This window comes from Papaver somniferum, chromosome 9 (genome assembly GCF_003573695.1).
Source record: "Papaver somniferum cultivar HN1 chromosome 9, ASM357369v1, whole genome shotgun sequence".
NCBI lineage: Eukaryota > Viridiplantae > Streptophyta > Magnoliopsida > Ranunculales > Papaveraceae > Papaver > Papaver somniferum.
The window spans coordinates 82,695,703-82,712,972 of NC_039366.1; positions in this window are offsets into that span (position 1 = coordinate 82,695,703).

The window sequence follows — 17,270 nt, forward strand, 5'->3', positions numbered from 1 at the left end:
CACCACCAAAGAGAAATCCAAAAAAAAAACTTCCTGCTGATTTCACTGCCGAGGGTAAAAACAGACAAGTTAGGACGAAAGTGGATCGAAAAGGGAAGGGGGTCCACAAAGAGGAAGAACAACAACTGTATCCTGCACCTAAAAGGAGAAAGGACAATGAGTATCATCCTTATCGCCCACTGCCAGATATCCGTCAATCATCACTTTATCATGCCATGGACCCAGGACATGACAAAAAAGGGTACAAAAATTCTTTGACTATGCAAGCCTGACGTAAGTTCACAAAACAATACCTCGCACTATATGAATGATTAAATCTTATTGAAAAAAAGTTATGAGCACCACTACGTACACCATGTTAACATTTCCTTTATGATTCCGCAGCTCTGTAGCTTGGGAACTAACAAGGCTCGAAGATCCGAGAGTCAGGGAAGATGTTATGATTGTGGGAAAAGTACTTGTTGAACTAATGTTCAACAAGTATCTGGATCAAGCGGTACTGCAGTTCTACATCCATCGACGTTGCAATGCAATGGTCAGAGACAGCATCCGTCATCCAGATGATCAAAAGTACATGATATGCGAAATTATGAGTCCTACTGCATGTGTAAGTTTCTCAAAAAACAAATAAAAAATGTCATATATAGATAATTTAATGATGTGTACATACTAGTACACCTGATTGACATAGATATACACCAGTATTCCTTTGTAGATTTCTTTAGGAGTGGACATAGATATACACCAGTATGCCATATGATTGACCAATGCTATGTTAAGTGTTTGCATGAATGGTTGATTGTTAGATTTTATATAGGTCTGATTTAGGTATACCTAATTAATTTTATTTTCCAACAAATTATTGATTTTAGTACTATGTGAAGAACAACAACATCAGCGAGGTACAAAGGCTTGTGGTAGATTTCATACGGGACATGCCTGAAAATCTGGAAGTTCTTCTAATCCCCCTCAATCACTCTACAGTACAATTGGCAGTAGGACTTCACTGGTCGCTTTTGAAGTTTGATTTCATAGCTGAAGAGTGGAAGTGGTACAACTCGCTGCACTCAAATGAGGACTATAAAAAAGATGCACAACAACTGGCAAATGTGGTGCAGTTGGAACTCAACAAGAAGAGAGCGCTAAATGGTGATGCACCTATAGAACCGCACGAAATAAACATCATGCAATGCCCTACACAAGGAATCAATCCAGATTGCCTCCTGTACACTTGTTACTTTATGAAACGAGGTATGGAGAAGATAAAGAGTATGGAAAGAGATCAGCAGAGGGCCAAAAAAATTTGTTAGGATATGAGAGCGAAATTGGTGTCAAAGATGCTGAAAAAAGTTGGAGTGTTTGAAAAGGTGTGGGATGTAGCAACGGGTGAAGAGCACAAGCAGTGGCGCCTGAGTATGGAAAAGAATCCGTTGAGGAAGAAGAAGAGTCTTTTCTAAAAGTTTTCTATCTTTCAGACAACTCTTCAAATTTCAGTTTTTATTACTTTGTTTATGACTTATCTCTTTTCAAATTTCAGTTTTTATCAATTTGTTTATGAGTTATCACTACTATAAAGACCTTGAATTAATATATTTTTATTAGTTTCAATATTAATGTTACAAGTTTTTGACTTATCTCATTCACCAGGTTTTGAAATATTAAGGTGTACTTGATTGTGCACAGTTACTCTTAATGTTACAAGAGCATAAAATGTTTAGAAGGTGTACATAATGGTTCTAAATAGCAAAAGTAATTACTAATTATACATATCTGAAAACATATAATACTACTAAGCAAAAATAGACTAGAAGCATCCATTGTACACCAAGGTGTACATAGAGGTACACCTGTAAAAAGACAGGTAAGAAAAACTGAACTTTACAGGAAGGTGTACATAATGGTACACATGTCCTGGCACTAATTATCCAAGCCAAAAGAAAATTGAAAAGAAATTACCAAAAGTCATAGAATCTTTTGAACAAATGAAATATAGTAAAAATCATCAAATCATGGGGCAGGTAGTTCTGTTGTGGTGACCAAGAGTGAAGCACTTTGTGCACATCATAGGCCTCTTTTGCTTCTCATATGCATTCTTGATGCGATGTGTTCTTCGTCCACCCGGTGGAGGAACAGGAATAGGAACAATAACCCTATCACTAGAATCATAAGACTTCGGCTTGTCATAATTGGGGATTGGCAAGATGATGTGCTGGGATGTCCTGTTGTACCATTCGGTGGTGAAGTATGTTTCAACAAATGAATAGATGTCTTCTCTCGTAGCTTGAATGGCAGCACAAGCATGGGCACAAGGAAAACCATTAACTCGCCACCTGTGACATGTACAAGTTTTCTGCAATAGATCTACATAATGAGTCCGGGGAGACCTGACTTCATACAATTTTTCCATAGACTGAACAACAGTCCAAGTACGACCAATGTCAATGTTTTTCCTTTAGTAAAGCCTCATATTCCGGAGTGAGCCTAGTGTTGAAAGTTTCTAGACCTAGTATCCTTCTCTCATACATCTTCTCCATAACCTTCAAACTAACATAATAAAAACACAAAACATAAAATCAAAAACATGATCCAAAAAGGAATACAGATAAAACATGTGTACAACAATGTACACATTAAGGAAATCCATGTGTACAGCAATGTACACACAGTTGCAGATTCACAGATAAAAACATGTGTACAAGTATCTACAGATCAAAGCAAATCCATGTATGCAAACAATGTAGACAGACTTACATAAATAAAAAAACTAAACATAAAACTCATCGTATCGCATCGAGAAGAACAAAAGCAGGCAACTTTTTGAAAGGAAGAACCCAGTTGTTGAAGGACTCAGCAAGAGTTGAAGAGTGAGCACCATATCTGCATACAGGGAAAAATGCATTTGCCCATTTCTCCTTTGGAATAGTCCTGATATAGTTAGCAACATGCCCACATCCAATTGCATGCATGCCCCGCAAAGCTTCTTCAAAGTTTGATGGTGTGTAAGAGTACGCATCTTTGTAAAACAAATCAAGAACGGGTTTCGAATTCGCATCACCTGATCCAATGGGGATATTTCATTTGATGTGGTAAAAGCAATAGCTGTGATGTGAATTAGGAAAATATTTTGGAATGCCCTGTAAAAGTCCTTCTCCACGATCACTAAGGAAAACAATCGGACGACCATCGACAAGTTTTTGAAGATTCTCCAGAAACCAAAACCAATTATCTTTGTTTTCAGAAGAAACAATAGAAAAAGCAAATGGGTAAAACTCATTGTTTCCGTTGATACATCTTGCAGCCATCAGAGTACCCCTGTATCTACCAGTAAGGAAAGTAGCGTCCAAGTAAATCATGGGCCTGAGATACCTATAGCTATGCTTGCAAGCACCGTAATAAACGAATATCCTCTGAAATCTATTGGTTCTTCAATTGCTTTGACATACCAAGTAAAATCACTATACGACTTCTCATCATCGCCATATTGTTCTTCAAATACAGCTTCTTTCCCTCTACGAGCATGGTGATACTTAATATTGGACCCATAAGTTTTCTTGAATAGTGAAATGATCTGTCTGGGTTTTAAGCTAGGATCACCCTGTATATTGTCAGCGATCAAATGCTTGACTAACTTGGTTGTCACCGCATGACTCTTCAACCTCAAACCAACACCACAAAAAAAAAAAAAAAAAAAAAAAAAAAAAAAAAAAAAAAAAAAAAAAAAAAAAAAAAAAAAAAAAAAAAAAAAAAAACTGGAATAAGTAATGTGCACCACAATTTACACCTAATAAAGATCTCAAAACCAACACTATGAACATACACACAAACCAAGCAAGAACATGTATTTTAAGAGTACAACAAGTACAGTGCACCCCAATGTACACCTAAAACAAATTTACATATATGAGATGCACAACTATGTCCACCACTATGGACATAAAACAAAAAGCCTAAACATAAGTAATGTGGACTAGTATGAAAACCACTAACCTGTGAGCGTTAGAATCTTTCAGCACGAACCGAGAAGTATCACCATTCACAGGCCCAAAGTGAATCCTCCAAGCACAACCATCTTCTTCGCATTTTTCAGTAAAACGAGTTGTGTCATTTTTAAGAATACCAATCTTGTGACCAGTAGCCATCTTGTACTTATCGAGAGCAATCCTAACAGCTTTAAAACCACCCATGAATTCGCTACCAATCTCGTCAAATACATAATTCCATTCATCGATAATAAGAGGCTTCCCCTTGTCTGCATCATGATCTAACACCCTTACCATCTTAGGACTTTCAGTTTCACAAGCAGACTTAGAACAAGAACCAGAACTACTGTTGCAACCAGACTTAGAACCAGAACTTCTGCTACAACCAGACTTAGAACGAGAAGTATGATTCGGAATCATACCCACACGCAAATACACATCTTCATTATCAATAAGAATCATGAGACCAATTAAGCTTTGTAGTTGTATATCACCTGTCACAAAAACTACTTGAGCATTGTCCATATAGTTGAAACATATACTCCCAGGGGACAAAGACCTCCACTGCTTGCATGCTAAATGCTTCAATTCTTCTACGGTTATTTTAGTATTAACACGAAAAACCGCATAATGCTCACCATGATTCAAAACAACATTAATAAACTTGTCAGGACTCTTTGGTATCCCTACATATTACAAAAGAAATGATTAAAATCATCTGAAGCTTCAATTTCATACAACCTAAAAAGTAAACAGTGTACATGAAAGTACACATTCAATCAAAGCCAAAAACATCAAGTAACAGTAAACCTAGATAAAAATACTCCATCAATTAAGTTCCAGAATCTTACTGGAACACATAATTGAATAAAATAGAAGACTAGAATCTAGTATCAGTTCGATTTCATATCATGCATCATAAAACTAAAAAATCAACATCAAACAACAGTAAACAAAAATCGAATTTATCTAGTATTAACAGTAAATCATCATCATCACGAGAATCAAAAGCTAGTGTATAACAAAATATCAACTCGCGATCATACGAATTGATATCATCAACTCATAAAATCAGAAAAACTGAAAACTAGATTAAATTACAACCAAAAGAAAACTAACCTGAGGCTGAACTCTGCTCCATTAGCAATCAAATCCAATCTAAGCTCCTAGAATCTGTTAAATCACCTCCGAATTAAAACCTGGAACGATCTATCTCTCACTATGTGGTTTCTTCAAATCTGAGATTAAGAATTTTCGACTCTAGAACACACTCGAACGTAACCTGAGTTGAGATATGATGAAGAAACGACCAAATCCTCTCCGAAACTGTTAAATCACCTCCCAAATCATCTCAGAGCTGCATCCCGTTTTGAATTCAAGTTTCATATCCAAAAATTTCGATTTCAAAATCAGGCTTTATATAACAGGAATCGTTTAAGGGTAATTATGGTATATGGGAAACTCGCAAAACCGGGACTCGTCCGTGATTTTGGACTAACTCGTCCATGTTTGGACTAATCTGTTTTGGACGGATTTTTTTGGACTAAACTGTACTGGGCTTCAGATGGATGGACTAAAGCGTCCTAAGCCCAGTAACTTTGGGACCAAACGTCAATTTCTACAAGTTGAACCCGATGAAAGGCAAATTGTTAGTGCTTAGTTGTCACCAGTGGCCTTAAAATAACCAACTGTTTCATCATTATAGGCCTTAAAACCAAATATTTCATCGTTGTAGACATCCTACATGCGAAACCAATCATAAATAGAACCTTAAATTATGGGGACTGACAGACCCTGCATCACCACCTCATGCCAAGGCCGTACTCTGCAGCGGGAAGTTTGCGCCCGGCCGAGGAGCGAGCCCCACCATGGGAACCATACACACGGCCACGTCAGGAAAAGGGAGGAAACCCTAGAAGCTAGGTTTTCACGGGAAGGGAATAACGGTTACTAGCTCATGCATGCCTACTTTGCACAGCAATTGAGGCGGCCAACGTTACTACGGTATTCACGTCTGAATGTTACTACAAGTTCATGCAAAACATATCTACGGCTAGGATTCATACCAACACAGAAGATCAATATTTCTACAAGTTCATGAAAAGGTACGCCTACAGCTAGGGTTTGCACTAACACAAGAAAACAATAAAAACAAGTTAAAGAGGAAGTGCTGGAAGACATACCTGGGATTCGCTCGTCCGCTTTACTACTACCACACGGCCAGAATACAAAAAAAAAAAAAGGTGTGAAATAAAAGGAGAGGCCAGCCCCTTTTATAGGCGTAACACTTGGGAGTTTGAATAAGGAAAGGACTTCCTATTTGAGTCAAGTAAGGAAAAGAGGCAATCGGTCCCGCAAAGACAAATCACCACCGTGCCAAGCCGTCCGCGCATGCCTTGCCTCGCCAGAACAGCGCTATTTCCTTGGGCCCACCATGCCGAGCCGTCCGCGCCATGATTGCCTCGCCAGATTCGCGCCTTGCCTTGGCCCCACCATGCCAAACTGTCCGCGCCATGCCTTGGCCCCACCATGCCAAGCCGTTCGCGCATGCTTTGCCCCACCGTCCACGCCATGCCTTGGCCCCACCATGCCAATCCGTCCATGCAATGCTTGCCTCGCCAGAACCGCTCCATGCCTTGGCCCCACCATGCCAAGCCGTACGCGCATGCTTTTACCCACCGTCCACGCCATGCTTGCCACGCCAAGCCATCAACCAAGCCTATTCCCATATTCGCGTCGTACCAAGTCCAAGCCAACGCAATGCCTGCGGCTCCCCTTCCAAGATGCACCAACACCAAGAACTCGTCAGGACAGCGTCCCAGTATTCCCTAACTCAGCCAAGATGAGGCATGGCCAGACTAAGCCAACGATTTTCATCTCACCACTTCACGGTCTACACCGCAAATAGAATCTATGCAAGGCTTCCAAACACGAGGATCATGAACTCTCCTTACCTCTCGAAAAAGGTTAGTCGGACCTTCCTGACCATCTTTCCACGACTTGTCGTTTCGATTTTTGTCCTTGCCCGTCACCATCTTATGCTTACCTCGCAACAATGCTCCTGTTCCGAGCTAAGCAGGGGACTTAATGTTGATGAAACATTAAACTTTGAATCTAAACGATAAAAATTGACGAAAATTTATACTCAGAAAGGTAAGCAATTGTGGTTTTCAATTTGATGAAAATTGCCAACTTTACTGAGCATGTTTGCAATATGTATAGCTAAAATAAGGTGATTAAAAAACCCATGGAAAAGTTGTTAAATTTACCAATTAACCTTGAGCTGAGAAACAACACCATCGGGTTTCTCTGATCCCAACAGAAGACTAAATGTTTACCCACCAATATCAAATTGAAAGGTGAAAGTCCACTTAACTGTAGTATAAGAAACCAAAATCTACTGCTGGTGCATTTCCCTTTCCATATCTCATAAAAACCTATAAAATAAAATGGAAACATGTGCAGAAAATTTTGTTCGAGAAAGCTAGCATAAGGAATACAATTCATAATAATAAAGTTAATTCACCTTTTGTGCGTGTGTGTATACTAATGATGCAGTTAAACAAACCGTAAGATGTCGCGTCGATCTTGTCTAAAATACATTTTGGTGATCAGGTAAAGTCTTAGTCACTAAGTTCACAATGTTTGTATGTTGTGTGTCTGCATCATCAGTTTCTGGAAACCAAAAGGACTATGAGATGTTACTGAAAGAGAAGGCTAGCTTAAGTTTTTACACGCCATCATATCATGTTGACTATCGTCAATATAGTGAGAAGAGGTACACCAATATCTGCAGATCAAAAATCACCATTAACTGATATGTTCTCTATACAAAAACTAAGAAATAGAAAGAAAAACCCTAGAAAAAAAACACAAAAACACAAAAACGATGAGACCTTAACTTATTATTATGTGATCTTATTTGTTGAAATATGCATATACCTGCATCCGTATTTTCGAGCAATCAAGATGTATTTTCTTGTTTCTTCTCTCTAACATCACGCCCTTACGCTTCATAAGATTTATCCTTGCTGCACGTAAGGGTAAAAAATAACGATTATGTTTATAAACCCAAAAATACCAAATCATATGATAAAACACATTCAACCACATAAAGTCCACACCCAAATACCTGTATTTTTGCCCTTGCACGCTCCAATCCCAACGTGAGCGCTCCCATCCGTTATCAAGTCTAAGGAACACTCCGTGTATGCAAAAAATCATATTGTTTCAATATTGTGAAATCGCACTCTAAATAAATTGACACTATCAAGCAGATCTAGCAGATCTGCCGATATATGATTCATATGCAGAACTCAAGCCACTGTTGTTCATCATATTCTCATAAAAAATCGTTTTAAATATTTATTTTCAAAAGTGGTTTCCACTTCATGGAATAAAAAGGATCTTCACTGTGCGATTTATTATTGAACATCGAAAAAAAACATTTGATACATATACATGATCACTATTATTGAACATCGAAAATAACATGGTATTATCAATAGTAGATCAAGAGAGATGAATTTCTCACCGTGATGTAGCTTGGAAATAGAAAGTGAGGAAGAAGAAAAGAACGCTGCGAGAACGATCCAAAAAAATCAACCTGTTTTTAAAAACCAAAGAAAAAAACAGTGGCAATTTTGCATCTGCCCAAGGGCCTTATATAGAGAGATATTGGCTCCAAAAAAATCTCCAGAAAAAGAACTTATGATACGGAAATAATATATGTATCATAAAATTTTGATATTCACATTTATTTCTATTAAGAAATATTAAATATCTCCTAACATATATAAGGAGATATATCCTAATATATGCATATATCCTAATAATTTCGATATCATATTCCAATATTTCCTTTCCTGTTATTTTGATATCCACATTTATTTTGATATCTTGAGAAATCATATTCCCATTTTTTTCCTTTTGTTGCTCATAATGATTTTTTTCTTTGGAAACCATATTCTTAATGATTTTTTTTTTCTTTTGTTGTTGATAACGATTTTTTTTTCTTTGCAAATCATAATCTTGATGACTTTTTTTTTTGTTGCTGACACCGTTTTTTTCCCCCTCTGGAAATCAAAATCCTAATGATTTTCTATTATTTTTATTTGTACAGGATTATCAAACCTTTCACTGGATTTATTCGGGCCATTAACATATCAGGTATTTTCTTTTAATCAGTGATTTAAATTTGTTCTTTGAATCAGGTATATCCTCATGAATTGTTTTTAGGTATTTAATACCAATTGAAGTGTAATTGCAAGTATTTTCTTTTATCCGTAGTTTGGGGCTGTAATCAGGTGATTTTATTACAAAAACTGTAAATGGACATTAGACATTGGATTATTTTTTTATTCATATGATTGATTTAATTTTACGATGAAATCATGATGAACATTGCATATTTTATTTTATCATGATGAAATTGTTTTATGGTAATATTGAGGTCGTGTATAATTGTTTTGATATGTTTCTAAGATTAAATAAGACTTAATAATTTTAGGAAACTATTTTCTAAAATGTGATTGGCCAAATAATATTTCGTGGGACCAAAAGATTCTCTTGAAATTTTATTGGCTGATATTTAGAATGGTGGGGCTATAATCAACCAGAAGCTCCGATTAACCACGTCGCTCGAAAAAACTCTGTTTTTATATAGAGAATTAGGGTATGTATGTTAAAGTAAACAAAATTATGTTTAGAATATTTGTTGGTAAAATATTGAATGCGATTCATAATAATTTTCTTTTTTTTATGCATTCCAAAAACAATAAATTTGTCCATCATATATTGTTTAAAACATTCCCGAAATATGCATAATGTAATAAATCATCACTAGTACAAAACAAAGCTAGGCTAAGTTTGCTTGTGTTAGTGGTGGTCAGGATTTGTCCAGACAAAAATAAATCAAGGGTTGTGGTTCTCCTGACCACCCCCTACAACTCGCACGCATGACATTAATTCCAATATTATGAATGAAAAATGATTAATCAAGTCAAGATATGGATTTTCAAAAATTATAACGGAAAGGCTCGAACTCATGACTCATTGTGTCATAAGAGTGGCCTCTAATCAGTGTTCCACCTTGGTTGGAATTAATAGAAAAGATAAATCAACGTTGGTGGTTTGTTCAACTTAAATATCATAATTGCTTTATTAATTAGTGTTTCACTAATTGCACATAATAAATAATCTATTCATTATAAAGTGTTCTTTAATTAGTGTTTCACTAATTGCTCATAATAAATGACTAATTATTTTTTAATAATAAATGTTTTCTTAATTAATTATAATATTTATTTCTATTAATAAGTAATTTTGATAAATAATATCAATAGACATTTTTGGCGACAATAAGTAGTAGAAGAGGTGGAGGCCGAAAGATTAGTGGTGGTTAAGGGCGGAGCTAAGCACAATTATATTTATTTTTGTTCTTTTATCGTAAAATGGGATAAAAATTCCATTTTTCACATGTATCCAACTTGCCAAGAATTTTTTCTCCCTCTTTCCTCAAAATCCTGGCTCCGCCCCTGATTTGTGGTGGAAGAAGTAGTGCTGGTGAGTAGTGATGGACAATATTAATTTTATGTTGTCGTTACAACATCGATAACATCGTAGTGTTGGAAGGTGTGGTTGGTTGTTTTTAACACTTTTGATAAATGAAGGTACCATATATTTCAGGGATGATATCATACAAGACAATATTTCCATGATCGTAGTTGGATCACCCAAATGGTACCCCTATTATCTTTGGTACTATATCGTATAAATCATGATTTTTTTAATGTTAAAATAAAATTGATTTCAATATAAAAAAGAATATATACACGGAAAAAAAATAATAAAACTAATCAATTGACGACATTTTGTTCAATCTAAACCTCATACATGGCATTTGTGATTGAAAATTAGAATTGCATCCAACAACCTACATGGGGTGGGCTGCAGTGATGGTGGCAGTGGTGGAGTCAAAAATTGACATTGAGGAGGCCTACTTTTTTTTTAAAAAGAAACATGTAAACTTTGGTGGACTAAACCATAAATATATATGGACAAAGTACAATTCTTTTTTTTTAAAAGAAACATGTAAACTTTGGTGGACTAAACCATAAATATATATGGACAAAGTACTATTTATAAAATAAACTAAAAAATTTATGTAGTTATTAAAAATTTAAGGGGTTAGAGCCAGGTTAGTCAACCCTTGGCTCTGCACTAGGTGGTGGTGGATAAAAAAATGGATTCATATGGTTTTATGGTGGTGGTGGGTATTGGTGAACAAAAACATATTATGCTAATTTCGTAACTCCAATATGTAACGTTATATTATAAAGTATAACACGCGGTTGATCATTCTAATGTTAAAATAAACTTGATAAAACACATGTCCATTTTAAAAAAATGGTGCAGTCAATTGCCATGTTATGTAATAACTAAACGAACGACACGAATCAAGATCAGAACATATGAAATTATTTATTATCGATTTGTCTATGTAAAGAGTGGTCAGGATTTGTATTTGGCAAAGATAAATTTACCGCTGGGGTTTGTTCAACTTAACCATTTTTGAATGTTTTATTAATTAGTGTCTCATTGATTGTTCATAATGATTAATTAAATTTCTTTTATAAATGTCCCTTTAATAATCTAACATAAATACATAATTTTATTAATTAATAATTTTACTAAAAACTATAGTAATTCTAATGGTGGCAGGTGTTTGTGAATGGTGGAGGCGGTAACATTACTATTGGTGGAAGAAATAGTGGCGGCGGATGGTTTTTATGGTGGTGGGTGTTGGTAATAGTAGTGGATAATAATAGTTTTTGCTTTTTAGTGAGTTTTATTGACCGGGTAAAAAAAAACTTCACAAAAATGCAACATTGTACTGTAAAAGATGTAATTGGTTGTTTTTAGCCCGATTGATAAGGACAAAAACCAAATATTTCGAGGATGATACCGGAACGTGTAAGACAATATGATCATGACTGTTGGATCACCGAAACAGTATCCGTATTATATAAAGGAAATTGGTGTACCCGCGTAAGAAAACATTATCGCTCTCTCAAGTACTATTACATTCTTTTTCCTGAAAGACCATAATGTCGAGTTGTTTCGCGACAACTACCTACAAAGACAACAATGTACTTTCACTCAATTCCCGATATAAAACCTTATTGACCGGGAAAATGTATTTACATTCAAAAATATTTGTTTGAAAATTATGTTTATTCATCAAAATCATCATAAAAAACTCTAAATCATAAATCTAAAATTTTCCTCCGATGTTTATAGAATATTTTTTATATTTTACATTCTCAAATCATGCGACCTCTTGATTACAAATCAACAATATCAAATTACGGATCAATATGTATAGGTTTCATTCACTGAGTTAAAAGGTATAATAGATACATATGGGTAGATCACATAAAGCAGAACATGACTGAGAATAGTTCAATAATTTGGTCAAGAAATAAGGTCAAAATTTTAAGATTAACTTTCTACAGGACTAATTAGATCGGCTTCGATAGGAGACGATTAAAATATGGATTAATATTATTTTCCACGTAAGACAATTGCAGAACATAGTTTGGCTAACTCTGCCTATGTAAAGAGTGGTCAAGATTTGTCCTTCCTCAATTGTTATGTTATGTGAGAAGAAGGTGATATCTAAGATTGAGGTACAATTCAAATCTATTAGATTCATACCATTTACAACTGGACGCCTTGAAAAAAACTGACGTGTTGTTATTATTATTACAGTTAAGGGATACATTGACCACACTTGCGCAAATAACTCACTTCGCAAATGATTGGTGTTGCATGTACCATCAAATTAATTAACACATTTCTCGTATTCTATTACAACTTTAAAATCCTTATCATCTAAAACACCACAAGAAACAAAATTTTTGCAGATGTCCGGAACATGAAAAGCTTCATTCAAAGTGAGAGTCTTGCCAGAAGTGAGTTTGAGCCCAACTTTACTTTTTCCTACCCGAAGCTGCAAATGAGTTACCCATATAGAGATTCTCGCCTTCCCCTACCTTATTATGAAAGGTGAACATATCTCTGTTTCCACAGACATGTTTGGTAGCACCAGAGTCTACCCACCAGTCTCTCACATTTGTTACCAAATTTACTTCAGACACCGTGCCAGAAAATTCATCTTTGTTGTTTTCAACCAAATTAACATTATTTTTCTTTTTAAGGTCCTTATGGTTTCTACAGTGAACCGCCATATGTCCAGGATTTCCGCAAGCATAGAAATCACCCTTAAGGACAGAAGCAGTGTCCGGAGTATTTTGGATATAGTAACTTAGACGCGATGTAAGACTTATGTTCTTTTTTTTTTTTAGTTTTTCCACAATCTATTCATTTAAGAAAAATGAACATTGCAAATACATAACATCAACAAAAATTGGACAGATTGCGTTTGACAATAATGGCTACTGATGGTCCGGAAACGACAAAAGAAAGGAATTGTTGTAGAAGAATTGTTGGGATATACAACGGATTACTTGATACGAAAGAAAGAGGTATAACTATTTCGATTCTAAAATCAGATAAAGTTCACAGTAGAAGATGACATCAAGTTTAAAGTTAGTAACAAACATAATATGGCTATTAAAATGTTAAAAACAAACATGATATATAAACTTAGAAAGCCTTGGGACTTAAAGAGGCCAATTTTGAAAACTACAATCTTAGAAAGCAACGATCCACAATACCATAATTTTTTTTATAAGTATTCAACGTAGAAGATGTCAACTTTTAGTAAAGGATCTATTGACAACTTATTAATTTGAAATAGGATCAGGGAGTACAATATGTGTTCAAGGTTCTTTATGAGGTAATGTGTCGCCAGATTGTATTCCAAGTGAAGGTAGGAACATATAGAAGTAACAAAATGTCCAAGACTTTTGAAGTTACCAAAGCCTTCGTTAAGACGAACTGTTGAGCACAATACTTTGTTGAAGGTTTAATGGCAGAGGTTCGCATATATACAATCCCTTCGAAAAGGTAATGCGTACACATTTTAAACATTGTCATCTAATGGATGTTGAAAAATTACAGGAAAATCATGTCACATTGGAGATTTTGTATCATCCGTTCGATGCAAAAAAATACTATTCTTTGCCTATTTGGAGGATCGACAACATGACCATGATAGATGAGTCAGCTGGAGCGAAATAGGAGCATGGGGAGACTTTTATGGACGATATTAATTTGTTGATTTCACTGAGATGAGCGCTGCTGACGACATATTTCCAAAAAAAAATATAAACTTCCATGTTCATGTAGAGCGTTATCTCATTATAAGCAATGAACCTAAATAAAAAAGTGTCTGTAAGTTAAGATTATATTTCTTTCGTTTGATCAAATCTCCGGCAGTAAAATATTAAAGGAAAAAAAACAAGAAAAAAAGAGAGGAAAATCCCAACTATTTTTATGACAAACCCATGTTAAATCATAAGGAGTTGATAAGTATTCGGGACACAAATTATACAATATATTAGAAATGAACCAACATCATAGCCCGTGCCGTTACAACACGGGTTAAGGGCTAGTATGATCATATAACGAACCAAAAATGATAAAATCTTAAATATTTATTCTTAAATAGGATATATATAAACGGTCCGCGAGTTATAACCCCAAAGGAGTCACTATCCATCCACAAAAAACCCGCCAAAACAAAAGTAACACAAAAACCCCAAAAAACAAAATTTTGATGAAACCTCATATAATTTGACGAAACCAATTTTTGGTTTCATCATAAAATTTGATGAAACCAATTTTGAAATTGAGGTTTTTGTATCAATTTTTTAAAATTTTGGGTTTTTATTATTTAGTTTAAGATGGAGTTTTAATGAATCCCAACATTTGAGTGGGGTTTTTGTACCAAAAGTTTGGTCACCTTGGGTTTTTATGACTAGTTTTGATATATAAAAGTAAACATAATTATTTTGTAGAGTTTTTTTATAGAAAATATCACGTTAATTCCAAATACCTCATATAATTTCCTATCTTATTACAAAAGATACTCTTTTCGGCTCGGCGTCTCCCTATAAAACGGCCAACCCAAATAAATCTCACTGTTTTGACACGCTTCTCCGTCAAAAACATTTGAGAGTTTTTTTAGGTTTTTTACTAGGATTTTATTGTCTGCATGCTGATATTATTAAATTTTTATTCATTTTTTTTGTTTCATCTGTTTATGTTTACAGATGATCACAAAAAGTGCATATGATCTATCGTGTCTCTGATCACCTTAGAGGAACAACATGGGTAAAGTTCTCTATCCTTTTTGTTTGTGTTATCAAATTAATGTTTTCAAGTAACTATCAGAATTTAAAACAAATTTTCTTGATTTTATTTTCGTTTCTGTAGGCACGTTTGTTCGGGAGAGGTATTTGCAAGATGATCTTTCCAGAATATTTTCGATATCAGATACCAAAATCACAGAATAAGGTATACTTTATTTTCTACATCCATCTCTTTTTGAGTTTTGAGCAGTCGGGGTATGAATTTTGCTATACCGTTATTTTTTTCATCAACCATGACCATGTACAACAAAGACATTTTAAATCTAATAAGAAGTATGAAAATTTTCGAATGAAAATCTTCCTCTTTGGCCAACACCAGCAACAGAACTTGACTACTACTTTTCTCACAAAACCTCCACAAAGGTATTACTATCTCTCTCACTCTCTTTCTCTTCTTAACTAATTATTTCTATGATTTTGAGATTGGGTTTCGTTTATTGGATTGAATTTCTCTTATTGTTGTTGAAGATGGTGTGGTACAGGACAAAGTCCTGGTTTACAGAAATTGATGGAAAAAAGCTCATTCGAACATGAATCGTATAGGTCCCGGTTTATAGACATCGGTGGGAAAACACAAATTCAAATATGAATAATACGACCTCAAATATATAACGTATTGATGGCTGCAGGGATAATTTTTTTAATAATCATGGGATATAGTTCGTATACCATATGAACCATGTTGTGCATCCATTTTGTATTTTTCAACCATACGAATCATGTGGTAGCTCATCAATAATTTCATGCGTCTATATTCTCAACTGACATACTTCCAAGATTTGTCATTTTTCATTTTCCATTTACCAAATTTGGCAGGAGTCAAGACGTCTTTGTTAACAGTATAAATGTAGGGTTTTTTTTAATGTGTTTTGTGCGTATGATAGAGTTTTCTTATTTTATTCCCTAGACATAAATGAGATATGTGCAGATTGTGGAGGAAAAATTTCATTTCCAACTCAGTTGTCTGCATTTGACTTGACTCAATTATCGGCAGATTTTCCCAATGTTAGATACAACGCCACTAATATTTTGGTATCTCCATGTCCTTCCTAATTCGTTAAAGAAATGGTTAGCGTTGGTACTATACATGATCGTTGTCGTATGCGTCAAAAATAATTTCACTTTCCTAAAGTATATGATAAGAAAGAGTTCGTTTCCACAGAGAGGCAATTGTAGTTATTATGTATTCAATTTCCTAAAGTAACCAATTGGGGGGATTTCTGATTTTGTAAAGCAATATGAATTAAATTAAAAGCAAAGTAAATAGTAGAATGTAATCAATGAGAGAAAGATATTGGTCAAGGAGTTCATCTTCTATCTTAAACGAGTGCTTGCATACATGATTAGAATTACAATTTAGTCTCTTTTATTATCAAAAGCCTAGAGAATCAAGAGAGCAAGATAATCTATTAATTTCCCAAGTTCAGCAACACACACATTAGAGCTGCGTATGTGAATTCTACCTAAATAATGACCTAACGCCTTGCGCTAATTAAGTTCAATTCCCAGGAGCATTAAGTTTTGGAAATAGGCTAATCAATGCAATTGTCATACATTGCGCATGACAATTCGGACAAAGGTCAAACTCTACATATGATTACAAGAGTGTATCACTACAAACCATAATCATATCATGCTCTTGTATTCGGGGTTATCGCTCGATGAAAACCCCTAAAATAGCTATGGACAAGGATGCAAGTCCAATTAATTGGCCATTTAACTAAAAAAACATTTAAATTCTATCATAATACATCATTCATGTGATTATTAAAAACAATAGAGATTTGAACGATAATCAAGAGAAAAAACTAATGCATTAATCAAGCACAAGTTGTAGATATAGGACTACATCCTTAACCAATAATATAAGATTTATCTACTCATAGCTATGGAGTTCATCATAATCAATAATCAAATAAAGAAGATGAAAGCAAAGCAAACCCTAGTATCG